At 54.6% G+C, this 13,453-nt stretch overlaps 1 protein-coding gene across 1 annotated transcript in view; it reads right to left on the bottom strand.

Annotated features, from left to right (window-relative positions):
• The window catches only part of LOC121275013 (non-homologous end joining factor IFFO1-like), a gene marked incomplete at its 5' end in the record, with an annotated part of 217,784 nt that overhangs the window by 12,438 nt on the left and 191,893 nt on the right, over positions 1-13,453 (bottom strand). The gene's annotated exons all lie outside the window — the stretch shown is intronic.

Below are 13,453 nucleotides of genomic sequence, written 5' to 3' on the forward strand. Positions count from 1 at the left end.
AGGGATGGAGAGAGAGGGACAGAGAGAGGGAGTAAGAGAGAGGGACAAAGAGGGAGTGAGAGTGAGGGAAGAGACAGTGAGTAAGGGAGAGGGACAGAGAGAGGGACTGAGATGCGAGGGACAGAGAGAGAGAGTAAGAGAGAGGGACAGAGAGAGGAAGTGAGAGAGAGAGAGGGACAGAGAGAAGGAATGAGAGAGAGGGACAGAGAGAGGGAGTGAGAGAGCGAGGGACAGAGAGAGCGAGTAAGAGAGAGAGGGACAGAGAGGGAGTGAGAGTGAGGGAAGAGACAGTGAGTGAGGGAGAGGGACAGAGAGAGGGACTGAGATGCGAGGGACAGAGAGAGAGAGTAAGAGAGAGGGACAGAGAGAGGGAGTGAGAGAAAGGGACAGAGAGAGGGAGTGAGAGAGAGGGACAGAGAGAGGGAGTGAGAGAGCGAGGGACAGAGAGAGGGAGTAAGAGAGAGGGACAGAGAGAGGGAGTGAGAGAGAGTGTCAGAGAGAGAGAGTGAGGAGGAGAGACAGATAGAGGGAGTGAGAGAGAGGGACAGAGAGAGGGAATGAGAGAGAGTGACAGAGAGAGGGAGTGAGGGGGAGGGACAGATAGAGGGAGTGAGAGAGAGGGACAGAGAGAGGGAATGAGAGAGAGGGACAGAGAGAGGGAGTGAGAGAGAGGGACAGAGAGAGGGAGTGTGAGATGTCTCTGAGCTCTTACCTCTATCTGATCGATGGTGTCCTGATATTCCTTCTCGCGGGTTTTAAACAGACACTCAGTGAGAGACAGAGAGAGGGAGTGAGAGAGACCGGGACAGAGAGAGGGAATGAGAGAGAGGGACAGAGAGAGGGAATAAAAGAGAGGGACAGAGAGATGGAATGAGAGAGAGGGACAGAGGAAGGGAGTGAGAGAGAGAGGGACAGATAGAGGGAGTGAGAGAGAGAGGGACAGAGAGAGGGAGTGAGAGAGAGAGGGAGACAGAGAGAGGGAATGAAAGAGAGGGACATAGAGAGGGAGTGAGAGAGAGAGGGACAGAGAGAGGGAGTGAGAGAGAGAGGGACAGAGAGAGGGAGTGAGAGAGAGGGACAGAGAGAGGGAATAAGAAAGAGAGACAAAGAGGGAGTGAGAGAGAGGGACAGAGAGAGAGAGTGAGAGAGAGGGACAGAGAGAGGGAGTGAGAGAGAGGGACAGAGAGAGGGAGTGAGAGACAGGGACAGAGAGAGGGAGTGAGAGAGAGGGACAGAGAGAGGGAGTGAGAGACAGGGACAGAGAGAGGCAGTGAGAGATAGGGACAGAGAGAGGGAGGGTGAGCTGACTCTGAGCTCTTACCTCTATCTGATCGATGGTGTGCTGATATTCCTTCTCGCGGGTTTTAAACAGACACTCATTGAGAGACAGAGAGAGGGAGTGAGAGAGAGCGGGACAGAGAGAGGCAGTGAGAGAGAGAGTGTGAGAGAGAGAGGGAGTGAGAGAGAGAGGGATAGAGAGAGGGAGTTAGAGAGAGAGGGACAGAGAGAGGGAATGAGAGAGAGAGGCAGAGAGATGGAGTGAGAGAGAGAGGGACAGAGAGAGGGAATGAGAGAGAGGGACGGAGAGAGGGAGTGAGGGAGAGGGACATTTTGAGGGATTGAGACAGAAAGGGAGACAGAAATGGAGTGAGAGAGAGGGACAGTGAGAGGGAGTGAGAGAGAGAGGGAGTGAGAGAGAGAGGGGTCAGATAGAGGGAGTGAGAGAGAGAGGGACAGAGAGAGGGAGTGAGAGAGAGAGGGACAGAGACAGGAAGTGAGAGAGAGGGACAGAGAGGGAGTGAGAGAGAGGGTCAGAGAGAGGGAGTGAGAGAGAGAGGGAGTGAGAGAGAGAGGGGTCAGATAGAGGGAGTGAGAGAGAGAGGGACAGAGAGAGGGAGTGAGAGAGAGAGGGACAGAGAGAGGAAGTGAGAGAGAGGGACAGAGAGAGGGAGTGAGAGAGAGAGGGACTGAGAGAGGGAGTGAGAGAGAGGGGCAGAGAGAGGGAGGGTGAGCTGACTCTGAGCTCTTACCTCTATCTGATCGATGGTGTGCTGATATTCCTTCTCGCGGGTTTTAAACAGACACTCAGTGAGAGACAGAGAGAGGGAGTGAGAGAGAGAGGGACAGAGAGAGGCAGTGAGCGAGAGAGTGAGAGAGAGAGGGACAGAGAGAGGGAGTGAGAGAGAGAGGGACAGAGAGAGGGAGTGAGAGAGAGGGACAGAGAGAGGGAGTGAGAGAGAGGGACAGAGAGAGGGAGGGTGAGATTTCTCTGAGCTCTTACCTCTATCTGATCGATGGTGTGCTGATATTCCTTCTCGCGGGTTTTAAACAGACACTCAGCGAGAGACAGAGAGATGGAGTGAGAGAGAGCGGGACAGAGAGAGGGAGTGAGAGAGAGGGACAGAGAGAGGGAGTGAGAGAGAGGGACAGAGAGAGGGAGTGAGAGAGAGAGGGACAGAGAGAGGGAATGAGAGAGAGGGACAGAGAGAGGGAATAAGAGAGATAGACGGAGAGGGAGTGAGAGAGAGAGGGACAGAGAGAGGGAGTGAGAGAGAGGGACAGAGAGAGGGAGTGAGAGAGAGGGACAGAGAGAGGGAGTGAGAGAGAGGGACAGAGACAGGGAGGGTGAGCTGTCTCTGAGCTCTTACCTCTATCTGATCGATGGTGTGCTGATATTCCTTCTCGTGGGTTTTAAACAGACACTCAGTGAGAGACAGAGAGAGGGAGTGAGAGAGAGCGGGACAGAGAGAGGCAGTGAGAGAGAGAGTGAGAGAGAGAGGGAATAAGAGAGAGCAGGACAGATAGAGGGAGTGAGAGAGAGGGACAGAGAGAGGGAGTGAGAGAGAGTGACAGAGAGAGGGAGGGTGAGAAGTCTCTGAGCTCTTACCTCTATCTGATCGATGGTGTGCTGATATTCCTTCTCGCGGGTTTTAAACAGACACTCAGTGAGAGACAGAGGGAGGGAGTGAGAGAGAGAGGGACAGATAGAGGGAGTGAGAGAGAGAGGGACAGAGAGAGGGAATGAGAGAGAGGGACAGAGAGAGGGAATAAAAGAGAGGGACAGAGAGATGGAATGAGAGAGAGGGACAGAGGAAGGGAGTGAGAGAGAGAGGGACAGATAGAGGGAGTGAGAGAGAGAGGGACAGAGAGAGGGAGTGAGAGAGAGAGGGAGACAGAGAGAGGGAATGAAAGAGAGGGACATAGAGAGGGAGTGAGAGAGAGAGGGACAGAGAGAGGGAGTGAGAGAGAGAGGGACAGAGAGAGGGAGTGAGAGAGAGGGACAGAGAGAGGGAGTAAGAAAGAGAGACAAAGAGGGAGTGAGACAGAGGGACAGAGAGAGAGAGTGAGAGAGAGGGACAGAGAGAGGGAGTGAGAGAGAGCGACAGAGAGAGGCAGTGAGAGAGAGGGACAGAGAGAGGGAGGGTGAGCTGACTCTGAGCTCTTACCTCTATCTGATCGATGGTGTGCTGATATTCCTTCTCGTGGGTTTTAAACAGACACTCAGTGAGAGACAGAGAGAGGGAGTGAGAGAGACCGGGACAGAGAGAGGGAGTAAGAGAGAGAGGGACAGAGAGAGGGAGGGTGAGCTGACTCTGAGCTCTTACCTCTATCTGATCGATGGTGTGCTGATATTCCTTCTCGTGGGTTTTAAACAGACACTCAGTGAGAGACAGAGAGAGGGAGTGAGAGAGACCGGGACAGAGAGAGGGAGTGAGAGAGAGAGCGGGACAGAGAGAGGGAGTGAGAGAGAGAGGGACAGAGAGAGGGAGTGAGAGAGAGAGGGACAGAGAGAGGGAGTGAGAGAGAGAGTGTGAGAGAGAGAGGGAGTGAGAGAGAGAGGGATAGAGAGAGGGAGTGAGAGAGAGAGGGACAGAGAGAGGGATTGTGAGAGAGGGACAGAAAGAGGGAGTGAGAGAGAGAGGGACAGAGAGAGTGAGTGAGAGAGAGAGGGACAGAGAGAGGGAGTGAGAGAGAGAGGGACAGAGAGAGTGAGTGAGAGAGAGACGGACAGAGAGAGGGATTGTGAGAGAGGGACAGAGAGAGGGAGTGAGAGAGAGAGGGACAGAGAGAGTGAGTGAGAGAGAGAGGGACAGAGAGAGGGAGTGAGAGAGAGGGACAGAGAGAGGGAGTGAGAGAGAGGGACAGAGAGAGAGAATGAGAGAGAGAGAGACAGAGAGGGGGACTGAGAGAGAGGGACAGAGAGAGGGAATGGGAGAGAGAGAGGGACAGAGAGAGGGAGTGAGGGAGAGGGACAGAGAGAGGGAGTGAGAGAGAGAGGGACAGAGAGAGGGAGTGAGAGAGAGGGACAGAGAGAGGGAGGTTGAGATGTCTCTGAGCTCTTACCTCTATCTGATCGATGGAGTGCTGGTAATCCTTCTCGCAGGTTTTAAACTGACACTCAGTGAGAGACAGAGAGAGGGAGTGAGAGAGAGCGGGACAGAGAGAGGGAGTGAGAGAGAGAGATACAGAGAGAGGGATAGAGAGAGAGCAGGACAGAGAGAGGGAGTGAGAGAGAGAGGGACAGAGAGAGGGAGTGAGAGAGAGGGACAGAGAGAGGGAGTGAGAGAGAGGGACAGAGAGAGGGAGGGTGAGGGACAGAGAGAGGGAGTCAGAGAGAGGGACAGAGTGAAGGAATGAGAGAGAGAGAGGGACAGAGAGAGGGAGTGAGAGAGAGGGACAGAGAGAGGGAGTGAGAGAGAGGGACAGAGAGAGGGAGTGAGAGAGAGGGACAGAGAGAGGGAGTGAGAGAGAGGGACAGAGAGAGGGAGGGTGAGGGACAGAGAGAGGGAGTCAGAGAGAGGGACAGAGTGAAGGAATGAGAGAGAGAGAGGGACAGAGAGAGGGAGTGAGAGAGAGGGACAGAGAGAGGGAGTGAGAGAGAGGGACAGAGAGAGGAAGTGAGAGAGAGGGACAGAGAGAGGGAGTGAGAGAGAGGGACAGAGAGAGGGAGTGAGAGAGAGAGAGACAGACAGAGGGAGTGAGAGAGAGCGGGACAGAGAGAGGGAGTGAGAGAGAGGGACAGAGAGAGGGAGTGAGAGAGAGGGACAGAGAGAGGAAGTGAGAGAGAGGGACAGAGAGAGGGAGTGAGAGAGAGGGACAGAGAGAGGGAGTGAGGGAGAGAGATACAGAGAGAGGGATAGAGAGAGAGCAGGACAGAGAGAGGGAGTGAGAGAGAGAGGGACACAGAAATGGAGAGAGAGAGAGGGACAGTGAGAGGGAGTAAGAGAGAGAGACAGAGGGAGGGAGTGAGTGAGAGAGGGACAGAGAGAGGGATGGAGAGAGAGGGACAGAGAGAGGGAGTAAGAGAGAGGGACAGAGAGAGGGAATGAGTGAGAGGGGCAGGGAGAGAGAATGAGAGAGAGAGGGACAGAGAGAGGGATTGTGAGAGAGGGACAGAGAGAGGGAATGAGAGAGAGAGGGACAGAGAGAGTGAAAAGAGAGAGAGGGACAGAGAGAGGGAATGAGAGAGAGAGGGACAGAGAGAGGGAGTGAGAGAGAGGGACAGAGAGAGGGAATGAGAGAGAGAGGGGGACAGAGAGAGGGAGTGAGAGAGAGGGACAGAGAGAGGGAATGAGAGAGAGAGAGGGACAGAGAGGGGGAGTGAGAGAGAGGGACAGAGAGAGGGAATGAGAGAGAGAAGGACAGAGAGAGGGAGTGAGAGAGAGGGACAGAGAGAGGGAGTGAGAGAGAGAGGGACAGAGAGAGGGAGTGAGAGAGAGGGACAGAGAGAGGGAATAAGAGAGAGAGAAGGAGAGGGAGTGAGAGAGAGGGACAGAGAGAGAGAGTGAGAAAGAGAGGGACAGAGAGAGGGAGTGAGAGAGAGAGGGACAGAGAGAGGGAGTGAGAGAGATGGAGACAGAGAGAGGGAGTGAGAGAGAGAGGGACAGAGAGAGGGAGTGAGAGAGGGGGACAGAGAGAGGGAATGAGAGAGAGAGAGGGACAGAGAGGGGGAGTGAGAGAGAGGGACTGAGAGAGGGAATGAGAGTGAGAGAGGGACAGAGAGAGGGAGTGAGGGAGAAAGACAGAGAGAGGGAGTGAGAGAGAGAGGGACAGAGAGAGGGAATGAGAGAGAGAGGGACAGAGAGAGGGAATGAGAGAGAGGGACAGAGAGAGGGAATGAGAGAGAGAGGGGGACAGAGAGAGGGAGTGAGAGAGAGGGACAGAGAGAGGGAATGAGAGAGAGAGAGGGACAGAGAGGGGGAGTGAGAGAGAGGGACAGAGAGAGGGAATGAGAGAGAGAAGGACAGAGAGAGGGAGTGAGAGAGAGGGACAGAGAGAGGGAGTGAGAGAGAGAGGGACAGAGAGAGGGAGTGAGAGAGAGGGACAGAGAGAGGGAATGAGAGAGAGAGAGGGACAGAGAGGGGGAGTGAGAGAGAGGGACAGAGAGAGGGAATGAGAGAGAGAAGGACAGAGAGAGGGAGTGAGAGAGAGGGACAGAGAGAGGGAGTGAGAGAGAGAGGGACAGAGAGAGGGAGTGAGAGAGAGGGACAGAGAGAGGGAATAAGAGAGAGAGAAGGAGAGGGAGTGAGAGAGAGGGACAGAGAGAGAGAGTGAGAAAGAGAGGGACAGAGAGAGGGAGTGAGAGAGAGAGGGACAGAGAGAGGGAGTGAGAGAGATGGAGACAGAGAGAGGGAGTGAGAGAGAGAGGGACAGAGAGAGGGAGTGAGAGAGGGGGACAGAGAGAGGGAATGAGAGAGAGAGAGGGACAGAGAGGGGGAGTGAGAGAGAGGGACTGAGAGAGGGAATGAGAGTGAGAGAGGGACAGAGAGAGGGAGTGAGGGAGAAAGACAGAGAGAGGGAGTGAGAGAGAGAGGGACAGAGAGAGGGAATGAGAGAGAGAGGGACAGAGAGAGGGAATGAGAGAGAGGGACAGAGAGAGGGAAAAAGAGAGAGAGACGGAGAGGGAGTGAGAGAGAGAGGGACAGAGAGAGGGAATGAGAGAGAGGGACAGAGAGAGGGAAAAAGAGAGAGAGACGGAGAGGGAGTGAGAGAGAGAGGGACAGAGAGAGGGAGTGAGAGAGAGGGACAGAGATAGGGAGTGAGAGAGAGGGACAGAGAGAGGGAGGGTGAGCTGACTCTGAGCTCTTACCTCTATCTGATCGATGGTGTGCTGATATTCCTTCTCGCGGGTTTTAAACAGACACTCAGTGAGAGACAGAGAGAGGGAGTGAGAGAGAACGGGACAGAGAGAGGGAGTGAGAGAGAGAGTGAGAGAGAGAGGGAATAAGAGAGAGCAGGACAGAGAGAGGGAGTGAGAGAGAGAGGTACAGAGAGAGGGAGTGAGAGAGAGGGACAGAGAGAGGGAGTGAGTGAGAGGGACAGAGAGAGGGAGTGAGAGATAGAGAGACAGACAGAGGGAGTGAGAGAGATAGGGACAGAGAGAGGGAGTGAGAGAGAGGGAGAGAGAGAGGGAGTGAGAGAGAGGGACAGAGAGAGGGAGTGCGAGAGAGGGACAGAGAGAGGGAGTGAGAGAGAGGGACAGAGAGAGGGAATGAGAGAGAGAGAGGGACAGAGAGAGGGAGTGAGAGAGAGGGACAGAGAGAGGGAATGAGAGAGAGAGGTAGAGAGATGGAATGAGAGAGAGAGGGACAGAGAGAGGGATTGTGAGAGAGGGACAGAGAGAGGGAGTGAGAGAGAGAGGGACAGAGAGAGTGAGTGAGAGAGAGAGGGACAGAGAGAGGGAGTGAGAGAGAGGGACAGAGAGAGGGAATGAGAGAGAGAGAGGGACAGAGAGGGGGAGTGAGAGAGTGGGACTGAGAGAGGGAATGAGAGAGAGAGAGGGACAGAGAGAGGGAGTGAGGGAGAGGGACAGAGAGAGGGAGTGAGAGAGAGAGGGACAGGGAGAGGGAGTGATAGAGAGGGACAGAGAGAGGGAAAAAGAGAGAGAGACGGAGAGGGAGTGAGAGAGAGAGGGACAGAGAGAGGGAGTGAGAGAGAGAGGGACAGAGAGAGGGAGTGAGAGAGAGAGGGACAGAGAGAGGGAATGATAGAGAGGGACAGAGGGAGGGAAAAAGAGAGAGAGACGGAGAGGGAGTGAGAGAGAGAGGGACAGAGAGATGGAGTGAGAGAGAGGGACAGAGATAGGGACTGAGAGAGAGAGGGACAGAGAGAGGGAGTGAGTGAGAGGGACAGAGAGAGGGAGTGAGAGAGAGAGAGACAGACAGAGGGAATGATAGAGAGGGACAGAGAGAGGGAAAAAGAGAGAGAGACGGAGAGGGAGTGAGAGAGAGAGGGACAGAGATGGAGTGAGAGAGAGGGACAGAGATAGGGACTGAGAGAGAGAGGGACAGAGAGAGGGAGTGAGAGAGAGAGAGACAGACAGAGGGAGTGAGAGAGATAGGGACAGAGAGAGGGAGTGAGAGAGAGGGACAGAGAGAGGGAGTGAGAGAGAGGGACAGAGAGAGGGAGTGAGAGAGAGGGACAGAGAGAGGGAGTGAGAGAGAGGGACAGAGAGAGGGAATGAGAGAGAGAGAGGGACAGAGAGAGGGAGTGAGAGAGAGGGACAGAGAGAGGGAGTGAGAGAGAGAGGGACAGAGAGAGGGAGTGAGAGAGAGAGGGACAGAGAGAGGGAGTGAGAGAGAGGGACAGAGAGAGGGAGTGAGAGAGAGGGACAGAGAGAGGGAGAGGGACAGAGAGAGGGAGTGAGAGAGAGGGACAGAGAGAGGGAGGGTGAGCTGACTCTGAGCTCTTACCTCTATCTGATCGATGGTGTGCTGATATTCCTTCTCGCGGGTTTTAAACAGACACTCAGTGAGAGACAGAGAGAGGGAGTGAGAGAGACCGGGACAGAGAGAGGCAGTGAGAGAGAGAGTGAAAGAGAGCGGGAGTAAGATAGAGCGGGGCAGAGAGAGGGAGTGAGAGAGAGAGGGAGTGAGAGAGAGAGGGAGTGAGAGAGAGAGACAGAGAGAGGGAATGAGAGAGAGACGGACAGAGAGAGGGAGTGAGAGAGAGAGGGACAGATAGAGGGAATGAGAGAGAGGAACAGAGAGAGGGAGTAAGAGAGAGAGACAGAGAGGGAGTGAGAGAGAGACGGACAGCGAGAGGGAGTGAGAGAGAGAGCGGGACAGAGAGAGGGATTGAGAGAGAGGGAAAGAGAGATGGAGGGTGAGGGAGGGACAGAGGGAGGGAGTGAGAGAGAGGGACAGAGAGCGGGAGTGAGAGAGAGAGAGACAGACAGAGGGAGTGAGAGAGAGAGGGACAGAGAGAGGGAGTGAGAGAGAGGGACAGAGAGAGGGAGTGAGAGAGAGGGACAGAGAGAGGGAGTGAGAGAGAGGGACAGAGAGAGGGAGTGAGAGAGAGGGACAGAGAGAGGGAGTGAGAGAGAGGGACAGAGAGAGGGAGTGAGAGCGAGGGACAGAGAGAGGGAGTGAGAGAGAGGGACAGAGAGAGGGAGTGAGAGAGAGGGACAGAGAGAGGGAGTGTGAGATGTCTCTGAGCTCTTACCTCTATCTGATCGATGGTGTGCTGATATTCCTTCTCGTGGGTTTTAAACTGACACTCAGTGAGAGACAGAGAGAGGGAGTGAGAGAGAGAGGGACAGAGAGAGGGAGTGAGAGAGAGAGTGAGAGAGAGAGGGAGTGAGAGAGAGAGTGAGAGAGAGAGGGAATAAGAGAGAGCAGGACAGAGAGAGGGAGTGAGAGAGAGAGGTACAGAGAGAGGGAGTGAGAGAGAGGGACAGAGATAGGGACTGAGAGAGAGAGGGACAGAGAGAGGGAGTGAGTGAGAGGGACAGAGAGAGGGAGTGAGAGAGAGAGAGACAGACAGAGGGAGTGAGAGAGATAGGGACAGAGAGAGGGAGTGAGAGAGAGGGACAGAGAGAGGGAGTGAGAGAGAGGGACAGAGAGAGGGAGTGAGAGAGAGGGACAGAGAGAGGGAGTGAGAGAGAGGGACAGAGAGAGGGAGTGAGAGAGAGGGACAGAGAGAGGGAATGAGAGAGAGAGATGGACAGAGAGAGGGAATAATTGAGAGAGTCAGAGAGGGAGTGAGAGAGAGGGACAGAGAGAGAGATTGAGAGAGAGGGAACGAGAGAGGGAATGAGAGAGAGAGGCAGAGAGATGGAATGAGAGATAGAGGGACAGAGAGAGGGATTGTGAGAGAGGGACAGAGAGAGGGAGTGAGAGAGAGAGGGACAGAGAGAGTGAGTGAGAGAGAGAGGGACAGAGAGGGAGTGAGAGAGAGGGACAGAGAGAGGGAATGAGAGAGAGAGAGGGACAGAGAGGGGGAGTGAGAGAGAGGGACTGAGAGAGGGAATGAGAGTGAGAGAGGGACAGAGAGAGGGAGTGAGGGAGAGGGACAGAGAGAGGGAGTGAGAGAGAGAGGGACAGAGAGAGGGAATGAGAGAGAGGGACAGAGAGAGGGAAAAAGAGAGAGAGACGGAGAGGGAGTGAGAGAGAGAGGGACAGAGAGAGGGAGTGAGAGAGAGAGGGACAGAGAGAGGGAGTGAGAGAGAGAGGGACAGAGAGAGGGAGTGAGAGAGAGAGGGACAGAGTGAGGGAGGGTGAGATTTCTCTGAGCTCTTACCTCTATCTGATCGATGGTGTGCTGATATTCCTTCTCGCGGGTTTTAAACAGACACTCAGTGAGAGACAGAGAGAGGGAGTGAGAGAGAGCGGGACAGAGAGAGGGAGTGAGAGAGAGAGTGAGAGAGAGAGGGAATAAGAGAGAGCAGGACAGAGAGAGGGAGTGAGAGAGAGAGGTACAGAGAGAGGGAGTGAGAGAGAGGGACAGAGATAGGGACTGTGAGAGAGAGGGACAGAGAGAGGGAGTGAGAGAAGGGGCAGAGAGAGGGAGTGAGAGAGAGGGACAGAGAGAGGGAGTGAGAGAGAGGGACAGAGAGAGGGAGTGAGAGAGAGGGACAGAGAGAGGGAATGAGAGAGAGAGAGGGACAGAGAGAGGGAGTGAGAGAGAGGGACAGAGAGAGGGAATGAGAGAGAGAGGCAGAGAGATGGAATGAGAGAGAGAGGGACAGAGAGAGGGATTGTGAGAGAGGGACAGAGAGAGGGAATGAGAGAGAGGGACAGAGAGAGGGAATAAGAGAGACAGACGGAGAGGGAGTGAGAGAGAGAGGGACAGAGAGAGAGAGTGAGAGAGAGGGACAGAGAGAGGGAGGGTGAGCTGACTCTGAGCTCTTACCTCTATCTGATCGATGGTGTGCTGATATTCCTTCTCGCGGGTTTTAAACAGACACTCAGTGAGAGACAGTGAGAGGGAGTGAGAGAGAGTGACAGAGAGAGGCAGTGAGAGAGAGAGTGAGAGAGAGAGGGAATAAGAGAGAGCAGGACAGAGAGAGGGAGTGAGAGAGAGAGGTACAGAGAGAGGGAGTGAGATTGAGGGACAGAGATAGGGACTGAGAGAGAGAGGGACAGAGAGAGGGAGTGAGAGAGAGGGACATAGAGAGGGAGTGAGAGAGAGGGACAGAGAGAGGGAGTGAGAGAGAGGGACAGAGGGAGGGAATGAGAGAGAAAGAGGGACAGAGAGAGGGAGTGAGAGAGAGGGACAGTGAGAGGGAGTGAGAGAGAGGGACAGAGAGAGGGAGGGTGAGCTGACTCTGAGCTCTTACCTCTATCTGATCGATGGTGTGCTGATATTCCTTCTCGTGGGTTTTAAACAGACACTCAGTGAGAGACAGAGAGAGGGAGTGAGAGAGACCGGGACAGAGAGAGGCAGTGAGAGAGAGAGTGAAAGAGAGCGGGAGTAAGATAGAGCGGGGCAGAGAGAGGGAGTGAGAGAGAGAGGGAGTGAGAGAGAGAGGGAGTGAGAGAGAGAGACAGAGAGAGGGAATGAGAGAGAGACGGACAGAGAGAGGGAGTGAGAGAGAGGGACAGAGAGAGGGAGTGAGAGAGAGGGACAGAGAGAGGGAGTGAGAGAGAGAGGGACAGATAGAGGGAATGAGAGAGAGGAACAGAGAGAGGGAGTAAGAGAGAGAGACAGAGAGGGAGTGAGAGAGAGACGGACAGCGAGAGGGAGTGAGAGAGAGAGCGGGACAGAGAGAGGGATTGAGAGAGAGGGACAGAGAGAGGGAGGGTGAGGGAGGGACAGAGGGAGGGAGTGAGAGAGAGGGACAGAGAGCGGGAGTGAGAGAGAGAGAGACAGACAGAGGGAGTGAGAGAGAGAGGGACAGAGAGAGGGAGTGAGAGAGAGGGACAGAGAGAGGGAGTGAGAGAGAGGGACAGAGAGAGGGAGTGAGAGAGAGGGACAGAGAGAGGGAGTGAGAGAGAGGGACAGAGAGAGGGAGTGAGAGAGAGGGACAGAGAGAGGGAGTGAGAGAGAGGGACAGAGAGAGGGAGTGAGAGAGAGGGACAGAGACAGGGAGGGTGAGCTGACTCTGAGCTCTTACCTCTATCTGATCGATGGTGTGCTGATATTCCTTCTCATGGGTTTTAAACAGACACTCAGTGAGAGACAGAGAGAGGGAGTGAGAGAGACCGGGACAGAGAGAGGGACTGAGAGAGAGAGGGACAGAGAGAGGGAGTGAGAGAGAGGGACAGATAGAGGGAGTGAGAGAGAGGGGCAGAGAGAGGGAGTGAGAGAGAGGGACAGATAGAGGGAGTGAGAGAGAGGGACAGAGAGAGGGAGGGAGAGGGAGGGACAGAGAGAGGGAGTGAGAGAGAGAAGGAGTGAGAGAGCGAGGGAGTGAGAGAGAGAGACAGAGAGAGGGAATGAGAGAGAGGGAAAGAGAGAGGGAATGAGAGAGAGGGACAGAGAGAGTGAGTGAGAGAGAGGGACAGAGAGAGGGAGTGAGAGAGAGGGACAGAGAGAGGGAGAGATAGAGGGACAGAGAGAGGGAATGAGAGAGAGTAACAGAGAGAGGGAGTAAGAGACAGAGACAGAGAGGGAGTGAGAGAGAGACGGACAGCGAGAGGGAGTGAGAGAGAGAGCGGGACAGAGAGTGAGTGAGAGAGAGAGGAACAGAGAGAGGGAGTGAGAGAGAGAGGGAGTGAGAGAGAGAGGCAGAGAGAGGGAGTGAGAGAGAGAGGGACAGAGAGAGGGATTGTGAGAGAGGGACAGAGAGAGGGAGTGAGAGAGAGAGGGACAGAGAGAGTGAGTGAGAGAGAGAGGGACATAGAGAGGGAGTGAGAGAGAGGGACAGAGAGAGGGAGTGAGGGAGAGGGACAGAGAGAGGGACATAGAGAGAGAGGGACAGAGAGAGGGAGTGAGAGAGGGACAGATAGAGGAAATAAGAGAGATAGACGGAGAGGCAGTGAGAGCGAGAGGGACAGAGAGAGGGAGTGAGAGAGAGGGACAGAGAGAGGGAGGGTGAGAGAGGGACAGAGAGAGGGAGGGTGAGCTGACTCTGAGCTCTTACCTCTATCTGATCGATGGTGTGCTGATATTCCTTCTCGTTGCTTTTAAACAGACACTCAGTGAGAGACAGAGAGAGGGAGTGAGAGAGAGCGGGACAGAGAGAGGGAGTGAGAGAGAGGGACAGAGAGAGGGAGGGTGAGAGAGAGAC

The sequence above is a fragment of the Carcharodon carcharias genome (genome assembly GCF_017639515.1).
Source record: "Carcharodon carcharias isolate sCarCar2 chromosome 40 unlocalized genomic scaffold, sCarCar2.pri SUPER_40_unloc_1, whole genome shotgun sequence".
Classification (NCBI taxonomy): domain Eukaryota; kingdom Metazoa; phylum Chordata; class Chondrichthyes; order Lamniformes; family Lamnidae; genus Carcharodon; species Carcharodon carcharias.